This window comes from Leptodactylus fuscus, chromosome 7 (genome assembly GCF_031893055.1).
Source record: "Leptodactylus fuscus isolate aLepFus1 chromosome 7, aLepFus1.hap2, whole genome shotgun sequence".
Taxonomy (NCBI): Eukaryota; Metazoa; Chordata; class Amphibia; order Anura; family Leptodactylidae; genus Leptodactylus; species Leptodactylus fuscus.
Window position 1 is genome coordinate 81,588,547 of NC_134271.1, and position 19,843 is coordinate 81,608,389.

The following is a 19,843-nucleotide window of genomic DNA, read 5'->3' on the forward strand; positions in this document are numbered from 1 at the left end:
TAAAACTTTGCAGAATTTTTAATTATTTATATTTGCAAACATGTTTAACTTATAATTATCTACAAATATAGATATGATTATGTACATGGGAACACCCCTTTAACTTCAGGCAAAAGGCAAAATATAACTCTCGCTCGTATGAGCTCTAATACTAACTCTAATACTAACTAAGGCTAACTGTACGTGTGGCTTACTTCTGGCCACATGATCAAACAAACCACAACAAGTCCCAGTTTGGTCTCCCCAAAAGCTCTCCAGCACAGACCCAGGCACATCCTCTCCTCCCAGGATCTGCCCTGAAGTGCAGGCTCTGCAGTCTTTTATGGCCCAGTAACAAACCCAGGAACTACACCTGAGGCTGAAACCTATTCCAGACCCACCCTGGACCACATATAGGTCAGAAAACTGGGGGAGATATACTATGACGCCAGTACTCTGCCTGTCACCTTCTCACAATATATAAATATACAGTCTATATGTTTATATATAATGAAGAGAAGAGAGAATAAGAGAACTTGTCTCCGTAAAATGCACAGCAATTCCCTTGACTGCAAAATGATGGAAAAATCCTTTTAATTTATGATGTTAGCTACTTCCATTAAAAGGATTTGCTGGCAGAGTGGATTCTGTATATATATATATATATATATATATATATATATATATAACCATGGTTATTTCTTTCATAAATTTATAAGATCTTTCACTCTTGTGTATGATCTCCTTCTGAGTTACTGGAAATTACATGACTTTCTGTTTTCTACAAAAATCCCATTCTTGTTTTCTGTATGATGAAGCTGTGTGGACTCCTATCACAGCTACTGAAGATCAGACAGCGCTTATCACCCAGTTATAATATGTTGACATTTCAGCCTCCTTAATTGTAAAAAAGGGATATATAGTGAAAGTTTAACATTAGTTTACATAGCCATATCCTTTTCTATATTAAAATAGGCCCCAAAGTTAGCTTTTTGTTTCCCTTCTGTTAAATACATCATATTTAATAATATGTAATAATCTTTCAATATTATACATAATGACGAGTATCTTTCCTTTGTACATCCAGCACTTTCTTAGATAAATACTTTGCTAGGAGATTCTTTTCAAGTGGGACAGGTAGTTCTTATTGACTGACAGCATTACAAACAACAGTGCACCAAAGGAACAAAAGAGCAGCTCTTCTTCCATCACACAGTAACAGGGTTTCTTGGATGTGGAATTACCTGCGGGAGATTAAACTGTGAATCTTGCTTGGGCAATTGAGATTATCAAGAGGACAAACCCAGTTATGTCACAATGTGACACCAGGAGCCTTTTGTGTTATAACACTACAGCGGGGAGTATAATGAGCCGGGTACGCGGTGTGTGTAATTAGCCGCACATGGGACTAAGTCTTCTATACTCCCCCTACATATCTGACCCTATAGCCTACTTTGAAAACATGTGCAAGGGTTGTGTAATGAGTTCTATAACTTATATGCAGAGCTTCTGTCAATATTCAGGAAATTTGGTGTTTTGTTGAAATGCCCATAGAAAAAAATCATCTATACCTTCTTGGTTCTGGGTCATTCCAACACATCCCTGGTCTACAGTACTGGTCTCCTTATACTATAAAGAAACACCTTATAGGCCCCCTTCTGGGCCCAGGTATGACTTCACCCCCTCAAGTTATATCCCTGCTCTTGAGCTAGGTCAATCATCTTATTTCTGTCTCTTGTAAGGGCCCCTTCACATGGAGGATACTCTGGCTGATTCGGCATGTGTAAATGTTCCGAATTAGCAGCGTTTAAAGCAGGTCCCATTGCTTTCTATGGGAGCTGGCATACGTGCGCTCCTCATAGAAATGAATGGGCTGCTTTTTCCCATTCATTTCTATGGGGAGCGCGCGAATGCCGGCTCCCATAGAAAGCAATGGGACCTGCTTTAAACGCTGCTGATTCGGAACGTTTACACGTTCCGAATCAGCCAGAGTATCATCCATGTGAAGGGGCCCTAACAGACATCCATGTGAAGGGGCCCTAGCAGACATGGGCAGCTATACCTTTCCAAATATAACAGCTTTGTTTGTATGGACAAGATGGTGGAGCAGTTTTCATTAGTCTACCTAGTAGCACTGTGTTCAGAGCAAAATCTTGGGTCTTATTTATATGGAGTTTGAATGTTATCTTTGGTCTATTTTCCTTCATATTCAAGTCAGCCATACTACTAAAAGCAGAAGCCTAGCCTGGTGTGCCATCACAGGAGCTCTGACTGGTTGAGGCATGGACTCCAACTCCCGAAAGTTGCAAAGTGGAGCCTCCAAGGATTAGAGAGCCTTAGACACCCATGAAACTAGTTCTCTGGTTGTCTTGCTTACACTTGCTTTTTTCCTGTTTGCAATGAAAAATGCATCAGCTTCAAGTACTGCCTGTTCACTGCCTAATATATCCTGCCATTATTGTCACAAGATATTGTTATCCACTTTAGCTGATATTAATATTATAGCTTATTAGTGTACATTATGTGGAGATATGGATATTAGACTATCAGCTCCTGGTGAAAGTGATGATCGGAATTATAATATCGGTGCACAGCACATATATGTTTGTATGTTGACTCTGGAATGTAGGTGCTTGAAACTCCTTGTCCCAACACAAAAAGTTATAACTGGTCCCCTCCAGAAGGGCCATTTGACCCTGTCACTTAAAAGGCTTAGTACCGCTTTTTACCCCCATTGGGTAATGTTGTCAGCCCTAAATCCTTCAGTAAATACTTGATATGATATGCTTAATTACAGAATTGGTAATATTGTGCACTAGTCTTAATGTCCCCTATCTTGGGTTGGTACTGGAATCGGATATAAGACAAGTGAATCTATAGCCAATATGGGCCCTATGCCAAAGATGCACCACATATGTGCCAATCTACATCAGTGTGTCTGCTATAGATGAAATGGGAAATTCCTCCTCAATGTGCCAGTAAATGATCTCCATTCTTAAAAAAGAGGAGGGGTCACTGGCAGCCAGTACTCTACATGTAATGATCTCAGAGAAAGGATTATCCGTGTCCAGTGCCCTGTATGTAATATATATGCTCTCCTCACTCCTACAGCAGAGCTATCACTTCAGTCCATCATTGTAAGTCAACATCTCCGTCTGATAAATATACATTCCACTTAGTACAGGCCCAGCGCCTGCATCCTGCCGACTCCGCCACTCATTGCTTTCTTTAGTAACTGTTTTAAAAGTTCTATTTAAATGCAAATGAATTTTACCATCCAAGATGTGAACTGATAAAGAGAGAAGCATGTGGCCATTATCTTCTGTCTTCACTGAGATCAGCAGCAGTTTTATATTTAGAGCTTCTCTTTTTTCTTTCATCCTTTCAGATCTTTGAAATTTTCAGAGTTTTATGTTTAGTAAATAACATAATTGTAATTAAAGGAACACTAGACCTAACACGAAAGCGGCTTATAGCGAGGGAGCTGGCGCTGCTAGTCTAAGATATCCATAGAGGATCGGTAGGGGGAATAGGCAGGACTGCTATAACCATAGGGCCAACAGTGTATCTACAATGGGCCCTATGGTAGTGGGGTCCCCTCAGCAGGACAGTCCCACATTTTAGGTGCTGCCCCATTGTTCTGGGTGACAAGCAATGATTTCAACTACCATAATCATTGAATACGATAGTAGAGCACAGAGATATCAGCTCTGTGCTCCATTATTCAGACTTCTGCTGATGTTGTCTGCGACATGGAAGCACAATGAGAGCTGAGCCACAGACATTATTACTGCCAGAGCCTGCAGGTCCACGGGAATGGGGCAAGATGAGTATTCTTTGCTTTCTTTTTTTGTTTGTTACTGGTGTTTGAGGTGGCAAGGGGCCTTATGTGGGGCTAGTAAAGGGGAAATTAAGTTATTTTGGGAATGCCTACTTACAAAAAGTCAGAACAGGGCTCCCTAACTCATCAAAATGGCCCTGGGAATAGAGATGGAATTATACCTGTCTAATCCTTGTGTCTCATCCCCCCATCGTCCATAAATAAATAGCATCAGAATGCTTTGGCAGCCACTTATATGTTCTTCTAGACCAATAGCCATAGTCAAAGCAGAAGATGTTGCAAGTACATCTAACATCTACCTTTCATTGACAGTTAGATTTGTCTTATAAACAGTATTAGTCTATAAACATTGATATGTTGTAACCAGTCTAGACAATTCTATGAAAGCTTAAAACATCAGTGTCACACTTACGCCGCAGTCACCACTGGAGACTCTGTTGCAGAAACCGCCAAAAATTGTCAGAAATGTGGCCAGTTTCAGTTTTGAAACGGCGGATTCCATTATAGTCAATGAGATCCACCGGTGTCCATGTAAATGATAAAACAGCGGTCAACCGCTGGCGACCTGAACGACAGAGAGACCTGCGCAGATGTGAACCTAGCCTTAGATGCAGAAATCTGTCTGGTAGTTTGATACAACGTATTAATCTCTTTAGCTGATAGAGCATTGAGCTGACTGTATGGAGTTGTATCAACTGTCTTGATCTGCAGGACTGTGAGCAGGACTAGTTACAGGTTTACTACCTGGGAATGTATAAAAGTGTCATTTCATTCACTGACATCAAGGGGAGAAATTGAATTTGGTAAGTTACTGAAAGACAACAAAGTTGTAGAACTTTCCATTTATGTGGAGAATAAGCTTTATTTACCCAAAACCCAAATCCCCTGATAGCAGGTGCCTGCTATGTCTGTACAGTGCAGTAACATCTTGACCCAACCAAGAGTGAGTGAAAAGCTACTGAAAGTTACTATCCACTGCATGTCTAGAGAAAATTCTGGCCCAGATTCAGCAGGACAGTTCTGTTTTACGGGCATCCTTTATCAATTTTCATCCCTTATCAATGTTGTCGGTGACATGACTAGAGGCAAGCCCGATTTAGTGATGACATTACATCGCACCTGATGCTGCAAACTGTATATTCTATTGCATCTTTATGAAAACCACAAGGATACATTATATTATGTGGGGGTCACAATTGTACTTTGTAGGGGCCAGAAGGGAGACATTATACCATGTGGGGGCCAGAAGGGATCATTACACAGTGCTGGGATTACTGGGGTGGTTTTTATACTCTGTGAAGGCCACATAAGAGAATTATATTATGTGGGATCACAAGGGAACATGGTACTTTATGGAGGTACTAAGGGGGCATTATACTATGTGGGCGCCACAAAAGGATCATTAGAATGTGTAGGAATAGAAAAGAGAGGGATTCATAGCAGCGCTTATCATTCATAAATTTAGCACACAGCATTGTTATTTTGTGCCTTTCTCTTGTGAAAATTGTGAAGTATGTACGCCCCTCACCTCGGGTCTGCTTTTCATAAAGGGGTACTGTTTGTCGACAGATTCTCTCTGAAATGAACACCAGAGCGCACAATGCCAAGATTTTTATCCCATAAGATAACTATTGTGCTGGGGTGAGTAACACTAGTCAAGTCCCATTTTTCATATTCATCTTTCTTGCTCATTATGTTTTTCTTATCACAAGACAGATCTACTTTAAAGTTGCAGTGAAGTCATTCCAGAGCTCTAGGAAACGTCTGGCAGGCGACATGTCAGGGACATAGAGGACGCAGCTGACTTTTGCTCTCGTCTCTCGGGAGGAAGAGCAACAAAACACACAAGCAGAATAAATTAATCACAGTAACAAGGATGCGCTCTATGTGATTGCTGGCCCCGGCCACCTCCTCCAGGACTTGCTGCCATCCAGCCAGGAACACAATGGGGACACTTCCTGCAATGAACAGTTGATGTAAACCATTTTGGCTGTCACAACCCTACAGAGAGGACGTGGCCACAGCCGGTACTAGGCCTATATTTATCATGGCTGAATAGCCGGATGGCCATCGTAAGTCAGACACACGTGTCCTGGAGAAATTGTGCCTCACGCCAAACTTTCCCTCGTCCTAATGAGACTGACTCTTCAGCACAAGAGGGAAGCGACAACTGCAGCGTCAACCAGAACATCTGTTAATGTGATCAGAAATAAAATATGCTGCCTCCACTGAATGTGCCCAGTTGGCTGGACAGGATCAGACAGATCAAGTGAGATGGGTGTGAGAGGACAAGGTCCCTATAGAAATATATCAGTCTGCCCGATGTTTCCATGTGTCCAATCTCCAGGCCATGGAATACAATTTACTATATTTTCTACATTACATGTAAAGAATCCTACAGAAAATGAGTTGTTTCCCAGTTGGAGCACCACTTTCACAGCTGACATATCCTACATGCTTGTACCTTTACAAGTTACAAATATTAGAAACTGTTGGAAACAGGGACCATGCAGGTGGGGAGGGGGAGATAAGAGAATGCAGTATCATCTATTAAATGTGTCTGTTTCTTTTATAATATTGGTCTGAAATTGTGTTCATTTTATATGTTTATAGCAGTAGGATTTGTGTTTCAGATATGGGAGTCAGAATTCCCCGCTTCCCTTTACAAAGACATTAGAGGATTTACTATAAGGCCTGGTTCACATCTGCATTCCGTATTCCGTTCGGGGAGTCCGCTTGGGGCCCTCCTGAACGGAATACCAAACGCATTGACAAGTAGTCAGCAATGAAAGCAGATGGACCCCATAGACTATAATGGGGTCCATGCATTTTCCATGCGGTGTCCACATGGAACATACGGAGAGAAAAGTACTTCTTGAACTACTTTCTTTTCCGCATAACTTGTGCAGACAGCGAGCGGAAAACACATGGACCCTGTCATGGGATGGTTAGATCCTATACTATAGGCAATGTGTAATATATATTTCATGTGGAATGTATTCTCTAACCTGTTATATACATCAATATGTAGTTGGCTGATTAGGGTCTAGTGTGTTAGCACATTGTATGCAAATACCTCTAACTAGTGAGGACCAGTGAGGACAATGGGTGGAGATAATCTGATCAGTGTCTCCAAGAAGATGTTGGATGGTGCATTGTCCATAGTAGACAGGGAGTCTGCTCTCCTTGGTATAGGTGAGGGGGGAAGGATCTGTGACTCAGCCCTTCCCACCCACAGATATAGGTGTAACAGTCTTAGTATATAGTTGTAGCTGGAGTTAGTATGTGTTAGCCAGCCTGTGCACAGCTCTGCAGAGAGCCAGGAGTTAGTTACAGGACCAAGGAACCAAAGCTATCATTGGATTGTGACTTCTGTGGACTTATTGTTATTACGGTTGATGTGACCGCCGCCGGCTACTAACTTTGTGGATTACAATAAATTGCTGTTGTCTCCCGACCTCTTGCATCCCTGTTGATTCAAAAGACCATCCGGAGGAAGGACGTATACCTTTGCTCCGTGACAGACCCCATTATAGTCTATGGAGTCTGTGTGCTTTCATTGCTCACCGCTTGTCAATGTGTTCGCTAGCCCGTTCAGGGGGTTCCAAAGCGGACTCACCGAACGCAAATGTGAACCAGGCCTGACTTGTATTTTGTATGCCAGTTTTAAACTATATATGCTGCCTGATCGATTTGGGGCATCTCTAATGAGCATTGAATAATGACACAAAAATATTAATCTTTCCAACATCACTTGTTTACGTGTATTTTCTCCCACATTGGATAATATTCTTCCATTTGGATTTTTCTCTTTCACGTGTTTTTTTACTTGTTTTTGGCTTCATTGCAGGAAGTGTTGATGGATCAATGTCTGGCAGAGCTGACGAGACGAGTTTCCTGTGCTGTTCACCTCTGACCAGGAAACCCTATCTGTGTTCACCATGGACCTTGTAATTCCCACAGTACAGATTTCCAATGTACTACTCGTAGAGCTGTGCAGCTCTACAATGGAGATAGGAAATTCCTGACCTTCTGATATGGAGAACTAATTAATATCAGTATAGCCTAAAGACCTTGTTAAAGGGACAGCTATTGCCTGTGATCGGCACAGCAAGCTGCATATGATACATGTCATTGCATACTTTACCTTATATTTGTTCACTGTGTTCCTGTAGTTCTGTTCAACATAAAGGGATTAGACCGAATATCTCTGAACATAACATAATAAATGAAAGGTAGCCTTGGGCTACAATGTACATGGATCCTTCAGCATTTCTCATTCTTCTCCTGTTATGTAGACAGGTAATGTCTGTCTGACCCAAATTCTGCACCAATGAGAACCTTCTTCTGCTTACTTTACTCTTAGAGATTACCAGTCTCTGGATTAACCCAATGTGATCTGCCCCTTGGCAGCGTAATGCAAGGTTTGTTTGTGCCCCCTCCTCACAGTGCTATATCGATAAAGCTAAATTCACACATTTCAGTGCAGTTCTTGAGCTAAAACAGGAATAGATCTAACAAATCAAATTTAATTTTTTCCTTTATCCGTGCCTCCTTCTTGGATCCACTCTTTGCTTTTTTTAACAACAAAACAGCATTGAAAATGGCATGTGTGAATCCAGCCTAAGAAGTATAGCATATTGATTTTCTTTAATCTAGTGCAGCCTTGATGGTGGCTCCTTGGCTTCTAGCAGGACCTGCAACATATTCAAGAACCCGAAAATGTAGTCACCGCCCAGCCTGTGACTTTTCATTTATGTCAGGAAAAGAATAGGACAAGGAGAGCAGATCGCCATTAATGTCGCCGCCATCCTCTTTGCTCACTCTGACCTTTCCAATGTTTTAAGAAAAGCCCCAGCTGTTTGTCGGCAGCAAATATTTTCATAGTTGAAAGTACATTAGGCTGAAAGTGTAAAGCATTATCCTCCGGAGACGCTGCACGCTGCACTCACATCACAAATTTCCACATTAGTTTTACTCATTGTTTGCTCAGGATCAGAAAAGGTCACAGTCAGATCTGAACCTCATCATGAAATCACTCACAGTAGTCAGCAGTTTCCAGTTCTCTCTGCAGCTGGAGAGTCCACCGTCCCCTATTTACTGTATACAGGAGGTCTACTATGATTCCCGAAAACACTTATATCTGGGGTTTCTAATAATTCAGAGGTCATTTGTTATAAGTGAATTCCCCGTAATATGAGGCTCTTCTGTTATTTAAGAGTGTTTTATATAATCCTAAATTCTCATACAGGGAATTCTAATTTCCTGTGATTTCTAAGGTTCTTCTATTGTCTGGAGATCCCCTAACATCTGGGATGTCATCTAATTTTAGCGTTACCTATTTCAGATATCTTTAAAGCAGTTATATTCTTGTACATTACAATAGCAATATAGTGGTTATATTCTTCTATGTGGATGGCAATATTATTTTCAGCATAGAGGGCAGTAGTTACCTTCATATGTATATTGGGAAGAATTATAGTAATTCAATTCTTGTCCACGGTATTCCAGTAGTTAACCTATTATACATACTTTAGGAGCTTGCATTATAGTAGTTAGATTTGTGTGCCTAGGGGTAGCATTATATTCTTGTACATAGTGGGCAGTATTTCAGTAGTTAACTTTTTAGACATACTCACTCTAGGACAGGGGTGGGCAATTAATTTTCCCATGGGGCCACATGAGAAATTGTAACGGTTGTAGAGGGCCATGCGCTCCCTGGCAAATTTAGCTCCACCTACTTCTCCGATGACTCCGCCCATTCTCAATAATTTTTCCCATGTGCCCTACAAAGTAAAATCCTCCTACAGTCACCCTAACATTATACACCCCCACATTATAACGTTTACCTCCAAATGTCCCACAATATTAAGTCCCTCTCCTGGTGCCCCAGTTTAAACTAGCAGAAACTAGGGACATTAAACTAGGGCAGCTGGAGGGGGACATTACACTGGGGGCAACTAGAGGCAGACATGTCCCCCTCCAGCTACCCCCCCATGCTTTAATATCCTCCTCCAGCTGCCCCAGTTTAATGTTACCCTCCATCTTCCTCCTAGTTTAATGTCTCCCCACCATGTGCATTCAGTTTAACTGCCCCCCTATATTTGCCCCTAGTTCCCCCCTCTTGCTCACACATGCTGTCTCTTCTCTCTTTATTATCCAGCAGCCCCCATTGCCGGCAGCTTGCATCAAGCACACAGTTCCGTGTGGCTCCGCCCACTAACGAGTCATAGCCTATCCCGGTGATAGACTGTGAAGACATCATCACAGGTCCTTGAACATCTGCTGCCTAGTTTAATGTCCCCCCTCCATGTGCATTTGGTTTAACTGTCCCCCCCCCTACATCTGCCCCTAGTTCCCCCTCTTACTCACACATGCTGTCTTCTCTCTCTTTATCATCCAGCAGCCTCCATTGCTGGCAGCTTGCAGAAAGCACACAGTCCCCTGTGGCTCCGCCCACTAACAAGTCCCACAAACTTCCACTAGCTATGTGGGCCAGATAGAAGCAGTCAGAGGGCCGGATGTGGCCTGCGGGCCGTACATTGCCCTGGTCTGCTCTAGGAGCTAGTATTATAGTAGTTACATTTGTGTACATATAGGTAGCAATATAGCATTTATATTCTTGTACATATAGTATTATTACAGCAGTTATATTCTTGTACATAGGGGACAGTATTATGGTAGTTAGATTCTTGTATATTGGAGACAAAATTATCCTACTTCCAATCCTATCCTATCCTATTCTATCCTACTAAATGTGAAAGTTTGGATGTTTGCTCCTCAATCATGCAAAAATGGCTGAACAGATTTGGATGAAATTTGGCACATAGATAGTTTGTAACCTGGATTAACATATAGGATACTTTTTATCCTGGTAAATGACATGGCTTCACAACTGTTATCAATATATGTATCCTACTAATATTAAACTGCTCTTGCCGGCAGGAAAATCGTTCAGTTAAATGCAGTTTGCAGATAAAGCCTGGTCTGTTATCTCTCTATGTAAAAACACAGATAACACTGAGTCCATTCTGTACAAGCATCTGCATATCTGATCTGCAAAAGTGTTCTGTGTCTCCCGTTCAGCCAGAAGGAGAAGGGGGGAGACAAATACAGGAAGTGAGAAGCAGACACTACAGGCAGAGTGCTGAGACACTGAGATTGGAAAACCCCTTTAATCCAAATTGGCAAAAATGAAAATCTATTTTGTCGCAAAATTCTCAAAATATTAGAGCTATGAAGGTAGCCATAAATCAAGAGACTTCTCCTCAAGCCGATCTGAGGAGGATTGAGCAAGCTAGGCATCCAGCAGCTCTTAGAGAAGCTGAAATGCTGAACAACGCCAACAACACGTTCATTATATGGCGTCCCAGCGAGCTGCGGAGATGCCGAAACAATCACAGGCACGGCACGAGGAACAAGTTCAGCACCAGGCCAGCTTGAGAGCTTCCGAAACGACAGAGCAGGCGGATCATTGATGACAACAACATGCAGATGAAGTTGTGGGCAGAAGCTAGTAGTAATTATATTATTGTGTATAGGAAGTTATTAATTTTATAGTATTTACTATATGTTCTCGCACATAGGAGCAGCACTATAGTAGTCATTGTGTTGTTTATAGAGGACAGTTTTAGAGTTGTAAAATTTTTTGCACATTTTTGTACATTAATATATCCCCTTTCAAGGGAGCACTATTATAGTACAGTTGTCTCTTCCTTTTTGCACTGCTAAAACAAATTTCATCACTGTGAACTAAAAGACGTTGAGTTTTGGAATTGCTTCTCTACCAGGGATTATGTAATCTGAGATATTTTCTGAGATATAATAACAAGGACATATATAATATGATTGTTGACACAGTATAGATTATAAATGACAATTATATTATCATTATTTAGTGGAGGTCTTTGAAGTTTATTACACATTGTGCAGGAGCCTCTGTATTTCTGGTCTGCAGGGATCACTCAGGCCTTGCTCCATATTATAATTCACCTTCTACTTATTAAATCACATCATTGACAGATGTAAGCGGTGGACGTCCCCGTGCACTGCTATTTGTCCTGTTCTGGTGACACTGTATTTATCATGTCCGTATTACTGGAAGGTCATAACGACTGAAACCACTTTGCCTTCGGTCTCCAAAGCTCTCGCGATTATTTGTCTTGATAACATATGATGATAGGGGTGTGAAAGGTGAATAGTTGGAGTATTTGTCCAGTACATTAAGAAAAAAATTACCTATCAGATGACGGTTCCAATTTATAGCAGTGACAGCCGACCGTAAAATGTAGGCCGCTGTTAGCCAATTTCAGTTGGGTTTGTACGCAACGTCCATTTTACATGGGGCCATTTATCCATTAACGTGAACAGCAATCACTAAATGTTCTCATTGAAATCCGCCCCTGCTAACTGGCAAGGAGGACGGGAGAATAATTAAAGCCATATTTTCCGAGCCATTCGTCTTATCTGTGTAATCTTCTCGCTCTTTGCAATTTTGCCCTCCAGAAAGTCAGTGAATTAAGTATATGAGAATAAGAAAGTAAGATTTATCACCATTCCACATGAAAGCCTGGAGCCATAGATCAGCCTGGATCAGGGGAGCTCATCGCATGAAACCTGCATTATTCTCAGTGCTTAATATGAGGGACCAGAAGGCCGGCAATATTTGGCAGGAGAAAACACCATTTGTTTGTGTCTTGAAGTGGCCGACACATATAGATTGGGCTCAATACAATATTTCATCTGCTCGTCAATGGCTTCTTAATTCTGCCGCTCTGCTCCTCAATAGACACTGTACCAGCTAAGATTACTCCTCGGGGAAGCCCCATCAGATCCGTATTAAAGCCCTTTTAGTGTGAACATAAATCTCTTATTCTAAAGCTGGGTTACCAGAGGTTGAAGTTCCATCTACTGTGAGAAGATATTCTCTACTTGTGTCCCTGTCACCGCTATGTTCTTGCAACTTAAGGTGCTAACCGGTTAACTAAGCCTCTTGGTAACCAATCATGACCCAACTTTTATGTTGTTCTTGAGGAGATGCTTTGTTGTTGTGGCACATTATCCCTAATATAGGACTAAGATGCCTGGATTTCTTGGGGATATCAGGTGAGTTTTTCGAGCAATATATGAGGCTAACAAATTCCACCGCACTTTACAGATATTGTCATCACTCATTGTCCCAAGTAGGGTTCAGAGTCTAAATTCGCTATCAGCTTGTCTTTGGAAGGAAACATGTGAAAACCTTGCTGGTTTCGAATCAAGGACTCCAGTGCTGCTAACCACAGAGCCACAATGCTGCCCTCCTTAGAAACAATAAAACTCAAGACCTTGAGTATCAAGCCTTTTTTTTACAGAATTGTAAAGCCATTCTGAAAACTTCTCCTAAATTATTTGTATCAAAACTTCAAATATCTTTATATATTTACAATAAAAAAAGTTTCTTTTTGTTGCGTCTTGGATATCCTGCCTGGCTCGCCACATTAGACCTTTCATTATATATTCATCTTCTTTTCTACATCCCGATAGCTGTAAGCCAATAGCTAGCCACAATATAAAACCATTGCAGTGGTGACTATCAGTCCCACAGATAATAAAGTCCCTGCAGTCAGTCCGGAGCACACAAAATACTCATTCTCCACTTTTGTAGGCTCCTTTTTCTTGCCTTCGTTTTTTATGTAAACTTTGCTCATTCTTAAAATTCTATTCAGCGTTTATTTCTGTTTCCCATTTCCCTTTGTTAGGATTTCACATGATCTTTTCCCTCTCCAGCTTCGGCTGCCCCCCGTCTTCTTCTTCTTACTGATCTATTCTGCGTTTTTTTAAATAAAATATTGAGAACGTACTTTAAATAAAAATGGCTTTTGAATGTGAAACAGATACACTGTATACATCCTCTCCCCGCTGCCGGCCGCATTAAACGCTTCTCATCTTGACAGAGATAGAAAAATTAATGTGTTCCTCAGGTTGAATAATTTCTTAAATTTCTTAAAAGCAAAATCAAAGCAATTGTGTGATGTGATTCCTAAGCTGTGAGTGTCAGACGCGGCACAATTTGTATTCATTCATCCTCCATTGAATTATTGTACAGTGTTTTCAGATGGAAATTCAACAATATTCTTTCTCTGAGCGCGGCCGCATAATTCCTTCACAGTCAATACCGCACCACGATATGAATTATTGTTATTGTAACTGGATGGACTTGTGGCTGGGGCTGAGGGGAAGCTTTCCTGAAAGGAGCCTTGTGTGTGAGATAATAGAGAACCATGGCCTGATGGCTTTACTATTCCCATCGGGTCCTGTGAAATCTTGCTCTCGGCCAAGGTTACTGCTCGCTTAAAGCAGCGGCGACCATCTGGCACTTCATACATTGCCGCATTAACCTTTCAATTCCACTAAATTGCTACACAACTAACATGGGATCTGTTGCTCCTCCTGGGAATGCCCTTAATAAAACAGGGGGATGCTATTAATTAATATGGGGAGGGGGCTTACAACAATGTAACAATCTACAACAAGGTTCCTGTACAAAGCTGCTCAGATCCATATGTCTTATTACTTGTTCTTTAGGAATTTTCACCTTCTTGGACATAGGAACAAATAACCTTGTTTTTAGAATTTACGGCGCAGTTTGTGTCTCTTGAAATTTCGTACTTGCGCCAAACCTAATAATTTATTCGCCGCAATTAAAATTATCAGAATGAATTCAATATTTCTTCAGATTTTGCTTTATTTTTCTATGGTATTTTTCTTTCATTGGGAGCAGAGGTGACCCAGAGGACAAGAAAACGTGTAATTCATTATAGATATTTTTATTACCTTTTACTGGATTAAAAATGTGGTTTTATTGCGCCAAGTCGAATCGCTCGCGGTGGTAATGAATTAGTAAGTGGAATCTTGAAGTAGGGCTCAGTCTAAATAATGGAGGCTTTATTATAGAATTCAGGGACTGCACTGTGGGAGTTTATGGGGCACCCCCTGCTGGTTGGTTATACATAATATCTTAAACTTTCTATTTGTTATTTTTTGGTTCCCTTCAGTAGATCCTCGGTCTTAACCTTAATAGCATTTAATATATAATGCAGAAGATAATTCCCAGAAAGCCAGTGGATGTCAGTGCAGGTTGGGAGCGGTAGTTTCACAAAAGTAATAATGAAACAGTTTTGTGCAATTTGGATTTGTAAAGAAAAATTTGTAACATTTTTAACTTTTGCACCACTCTTGCCACTTTCCTGAATGGGAGTGTGGTGAGGGGTGTGATGATCACTGAATCTATTCCAGCTACACCCTGTATTTCAGTGCAGCAACAAGGCCCAAAAAAGGATGTTCCTAGGTTATGAGGAAGTTCGGGTCTCTTCATAAATTGAGCTGGGTAAACCAATTCATCCCAAGTATTTCAAATTGTTCAGTTTTTAACTAACCCAAACAAATGCTGATTTCTGTCTGTTATCTGTCTAGGAAAACACATCAATAACACTGAGTCCCTTATCTAGAGGCATGGTAAGTATTCTACACAACCATGTGTAATGTAATATACATTTAGTGTGTATATTATTTGATCTGCATTTACATTAGATTTCTAGTAATCATAATAAATAATTTCTCAAGGTAAAGGCAAAGTCTACCGTATATTGGGATACTTCATAGTATCCTATTCAGCAAGCTGGTGTGAAGCAGCTTTGATTGTTTGATGAAAAATAAAGGAAGTGAGAAGATGAGATGGCAGGCAAATCTGCTGAAACAGGAAGATGGGAAATCTCCAGTAATCTATTTTTTTTTCTGCCTGTTGTACAGTAGAGTACTTTCATCGGGCTACATAGTTTTTAAACATAATTTTTGCTGACAGTCAGTCTTGTTGGTAAAAAAAAACCCCTTCTCTGTGGGCAAGACTTTAATTTTTTTTTTCATTAAATACATAGAAACTAGAGATGAGCGAGTAGTATTCGATCGAGTAGGTATTCAATCGAATACTACGGTATTCGAAATACTCGTACTAGATCGAGTACCACTCGCTATTCGAATGGAAAAGTTCGATGCAGAACCAGCATTGATTGGCCGAATGCTATACAATCAACGCTGGTTCTTCTCCTACCTTTAGAAGTCTTCTCCGTGCAGCTTCTCTGCGGCGTGTTCCGGCTCTGAATTCACTCTGCCAGGCATCGGGCCTGGGCAGAGCCGACTGCGCATGCCCGCTTGTAGTGCGGGCGTGCGCAGTCGGCTCTGCCCAGGCCCGATGCCTGGCAGAGTGAATTCAGAGCCGGAAGATGCTGCAGGCACGCTGCACGGAGAAGACTTCTCGGAGGATCCAGCCCGACTCTCACTCATGGACTTGGTAAGTATAATTTGATCGAATGTTGCCTACCCCTGAAACGAGCATTTTCCCCCCATAGAGTATAATAGGGTTCGATATTCGATTCGAGTAGTCGAATATTGAGGGGCTACTCGAAACGAATATCGAATCTCGAACATTTTACTGTTCGCTCATCTCTAATAGAAACTACTTTTCTAACAGCAAAAGACTGATTCCGCCAGTGCTAATCTGAAAAAAATACTGTCCATGCATGCAATTTATTTGTTGTGCACCCAATAAACAATCTTGCAAAGCCGGCGCTAATCTCAAAAGGAATCTGTTATATAAGGGCGTATTTAGTGCTCACCTAATAAACAGTGTGATGGTGCTAATCTGAAAAAATATTTGTTTCTTAAGCATTTATTTTTTGTTTCTCAACCAATATACAGTCTCACAGCCATCAGTAATCACTGACAGGCTCACCTTTTTAACTCTTTTAGTCCTTTGCTATTTTATTTAAAAAAAAAATTCTGTAAAAAAAAACAAAAAAAAACATACTCTGTCAGAATTATTTCCACTATTTTATATTATAATTAAAGGGGTTGTCCCATCACAAGGATCCTATCTATACTGCTTGTTAATGTGGATTTAAGTTTTTTCCTAAATACACTGCTTCAGCAAAACTGCTTTGTTTGTCCACTATCTTAATTTTTTCACTTCATTGTTGACACTGCGTTTCTATGGCCCTTGGGATTATCTGCTCAAATGTCAAGTGACGTAACTGCCTGCTCTCAGGGGGGAGGGAGGAGGGGCTAAATGCACGGGAGCGAGCCTGTGTCTGTAGCTATTCCTGTGTCTGCACCACACGTGTTCTAGCTTTCTGCTCTCAGATAAAGGAGGGGAGAAATGAGTGCTGCTTTCTTATATAAAACAGTCTAAATCCTAGTGGGCTAAAGGACCTGGTCCTTCTGCTCACTAGGATTTAGCTTTCTTATATAGAGCAGGCTAAAAGCTAGTGGGCAGAAGGACCTGGTCCCTTAGCCCACTAGGATTTAGCCGACTCTATATAGAACAAGCTAAACCCAAGTGTTATAGGACCTTTGATGACATCACAGGCCCTTCAGTCGTCCCATAGGATCACGCTATGTGTTGGGTGGAGCTACACACTAATTTGGGGGTGGAGCTAAACTGGAGGTAGTCGGACAGTATGGCTTTGCATATGAAACCCCGCCCACCAATTGACATAAAAAAACAGGAAAAAAGAAGTCTTTGCAGCAGCGAAGACTGGTGAGCTGAGTGCAAAATGATTGTAAAATAAAACATGGAAGATGAGGAAACACTTGTGCAAGTACTAACAATAAAAATGTGGGTAGCAACAGTAGTTACGGTTTTAGTTGTACCACCAGTAGCTCGAAGATTTAATTCACAGGAGGACATTACAATCGAGAGTGGTGTAATTTTGACTCAGGCTTCTGTGTGTTCCTCCTCCATAACACATAACTTACTGCAGGGTCTTTCTGGACTGTAAACCATTTCTCCTTCCTTTTCTTTACTGACACAGATCCCTGGTAGTGATTTGGCACTTGCTGAGAAATCTATTTCTCCTAGTCAGAATAGTCTTCATCCTCTTTATGATGAGCTGGAAGAGAACAGTCAGCATACCCAGAACCCTGTTTGCAAGCAGAATAGGAAGACATGACTGTTGGTGGTGGAGGTAGTAGTTGCAGTGGGTGTTATACTATTTCTACTGGCAGTCATTCTGGTAGGGAAAATAGGGGAAATCTGGAGATGGAAATTATGAGGGTGTGCAGGAATCATATGGCCATAATGTGTTTTAGAAAAAAGCAGAGAAGACAAGGCAACAGGCAACAACTGGCAACAGGGTCAGGGTGACAATGTGACATCAGATCAAAAGAGTTGTTGTAATTGTGATAGTAACGATTCCAGATAATGGGCAGGTCCAACATCCAAAAAGCCTGCCTGGGGTAGACCTCGGGGAAGCTCGTGAGGTGGTGGTGGTATCACTGGTGGTGCTAGTGGAAGACACATTACCAAGGCTGCTGGTGTTAGCGGCAACAACTAAATGTATAATAATTTTTTCTACATTGCCTAACCATAATTCCATGGCAATGTATAATATCTGCAAGCTGAAACATAGCCGAAACAAATGTAGGAACGACATCTCTATGTACTCACACAAAAAGGCATCACCATCCAGGGGCGGATCCAGGGCCGGGCGAGCCGGGCAACCGCCCAGGGCCCCGCGCTTAGCGGGGCCCCGCGGCCCGGCCCTAACAAAATGGTCCTGGTCAGCCTCGGCATAGTCGGGCAAGTGCCGGGGCCCACAGAGCCTCTGGGGGCCCCCCGGCACTTGCCTGTCACGATTTCAGCTCATCGGCGTCCGTCCGCTGATGAGCTGAATATATACGCAATTAAAGCAGGAGCTGTGAGCTCAGCTCCTGCTTTAAAGCTCCGGCCCGGCTTGCGTGTGTAGGCGCGATGACGTCATCACATCACGCTTACACACGCAAGCCGGGCCGCAGCTAAGCAGGAGCTGAGGTCACAGCTCCTGCATCGCGTATGTGACTGGAGTGAGAGCGGAGAGAGGAGCGTCGGGGGAACGATGGAAGGTGAGTGATAGAAGGTGAGTGTAAGTGTTTGTTTTGTATTAAATATTAAGGTGGAACATAATGAAGGGGGCCCATGAAACTGGGGAGCAAATGAAGGGGAGGGGGGGGACGGCATGACACTGGGGAAGATGAAGGGGGTGGGGAGAGAACGGCATGAAACTGGGGACAAAGATGGAGGGGGCCCAAAGAAACTGGGGGGCAAATGAAGGGGAGGGGGGAACAGCATGAAACTGGGGCAGATGGAGGGGGGGAGAACAACATGACACTGGGGCAGATGGAGGGGGGGAGAACAGCATGACACTGGGGCAGATGGAGGGGGGGGGAAACGGCATGACACTGGGGCAGATGGAGGGGGGGGAGAACAGCATGACACTGGGGCAGATGGAGGGGGGAGAACAGCATGACACTGGGGCAGATGAAGGGGGGAGAACGGCATGACACTGGGGCAGATGGAGGAGGAGAACAGCATGACACTGGGGCAGATGAAGGGGGGAGAACGGCATGACACTGGGGCAGATGGAGGGGGAGAACAGCATGACACTGGGGCAGATGAAGGGGGGGAGAACGGCATGACACTGGGGCAAATGAAGGGGGAGAGAACGGCATGACACTGGGGCAAATGAAGGGGGGGAGAACGGCATGACACTGGGGCAAATGAAGGGGGGGAGAACGGCATGACACTGAGGCAGATGAAGGGGGAGAATGGCATGATACTGGGGCAGATGAAGGGGGGATGGCATGACACTGGGGCAGATGAAGGGGGGAGAATGGCATGACACTGGGGCAGATGAAGGGGGGGAGAATGGCATGACACTGGGGCAGATGAAGGGGGGGAGAATGGCATGACATTGGGGAAGATGAAGGGGAGAGAACGGCATGACACTGGGGCAGAGACGGGGGGTGGACATGAAACTGTGGGCAGATAAAGGGGGAGAATGGCATGAAACTGGGGACAGAGATAGAGGGGGGGACATGAAACTAGGGGTAGATGAAGGGTGTATATGAAAATGGGGAGAGATGGAGGGGGGACATATAATTTACGGGTGACTGTAGGTGGATTATACTGTGTGGAATCACATGAAAAATGAATGAGAATGGGCGGAGTCA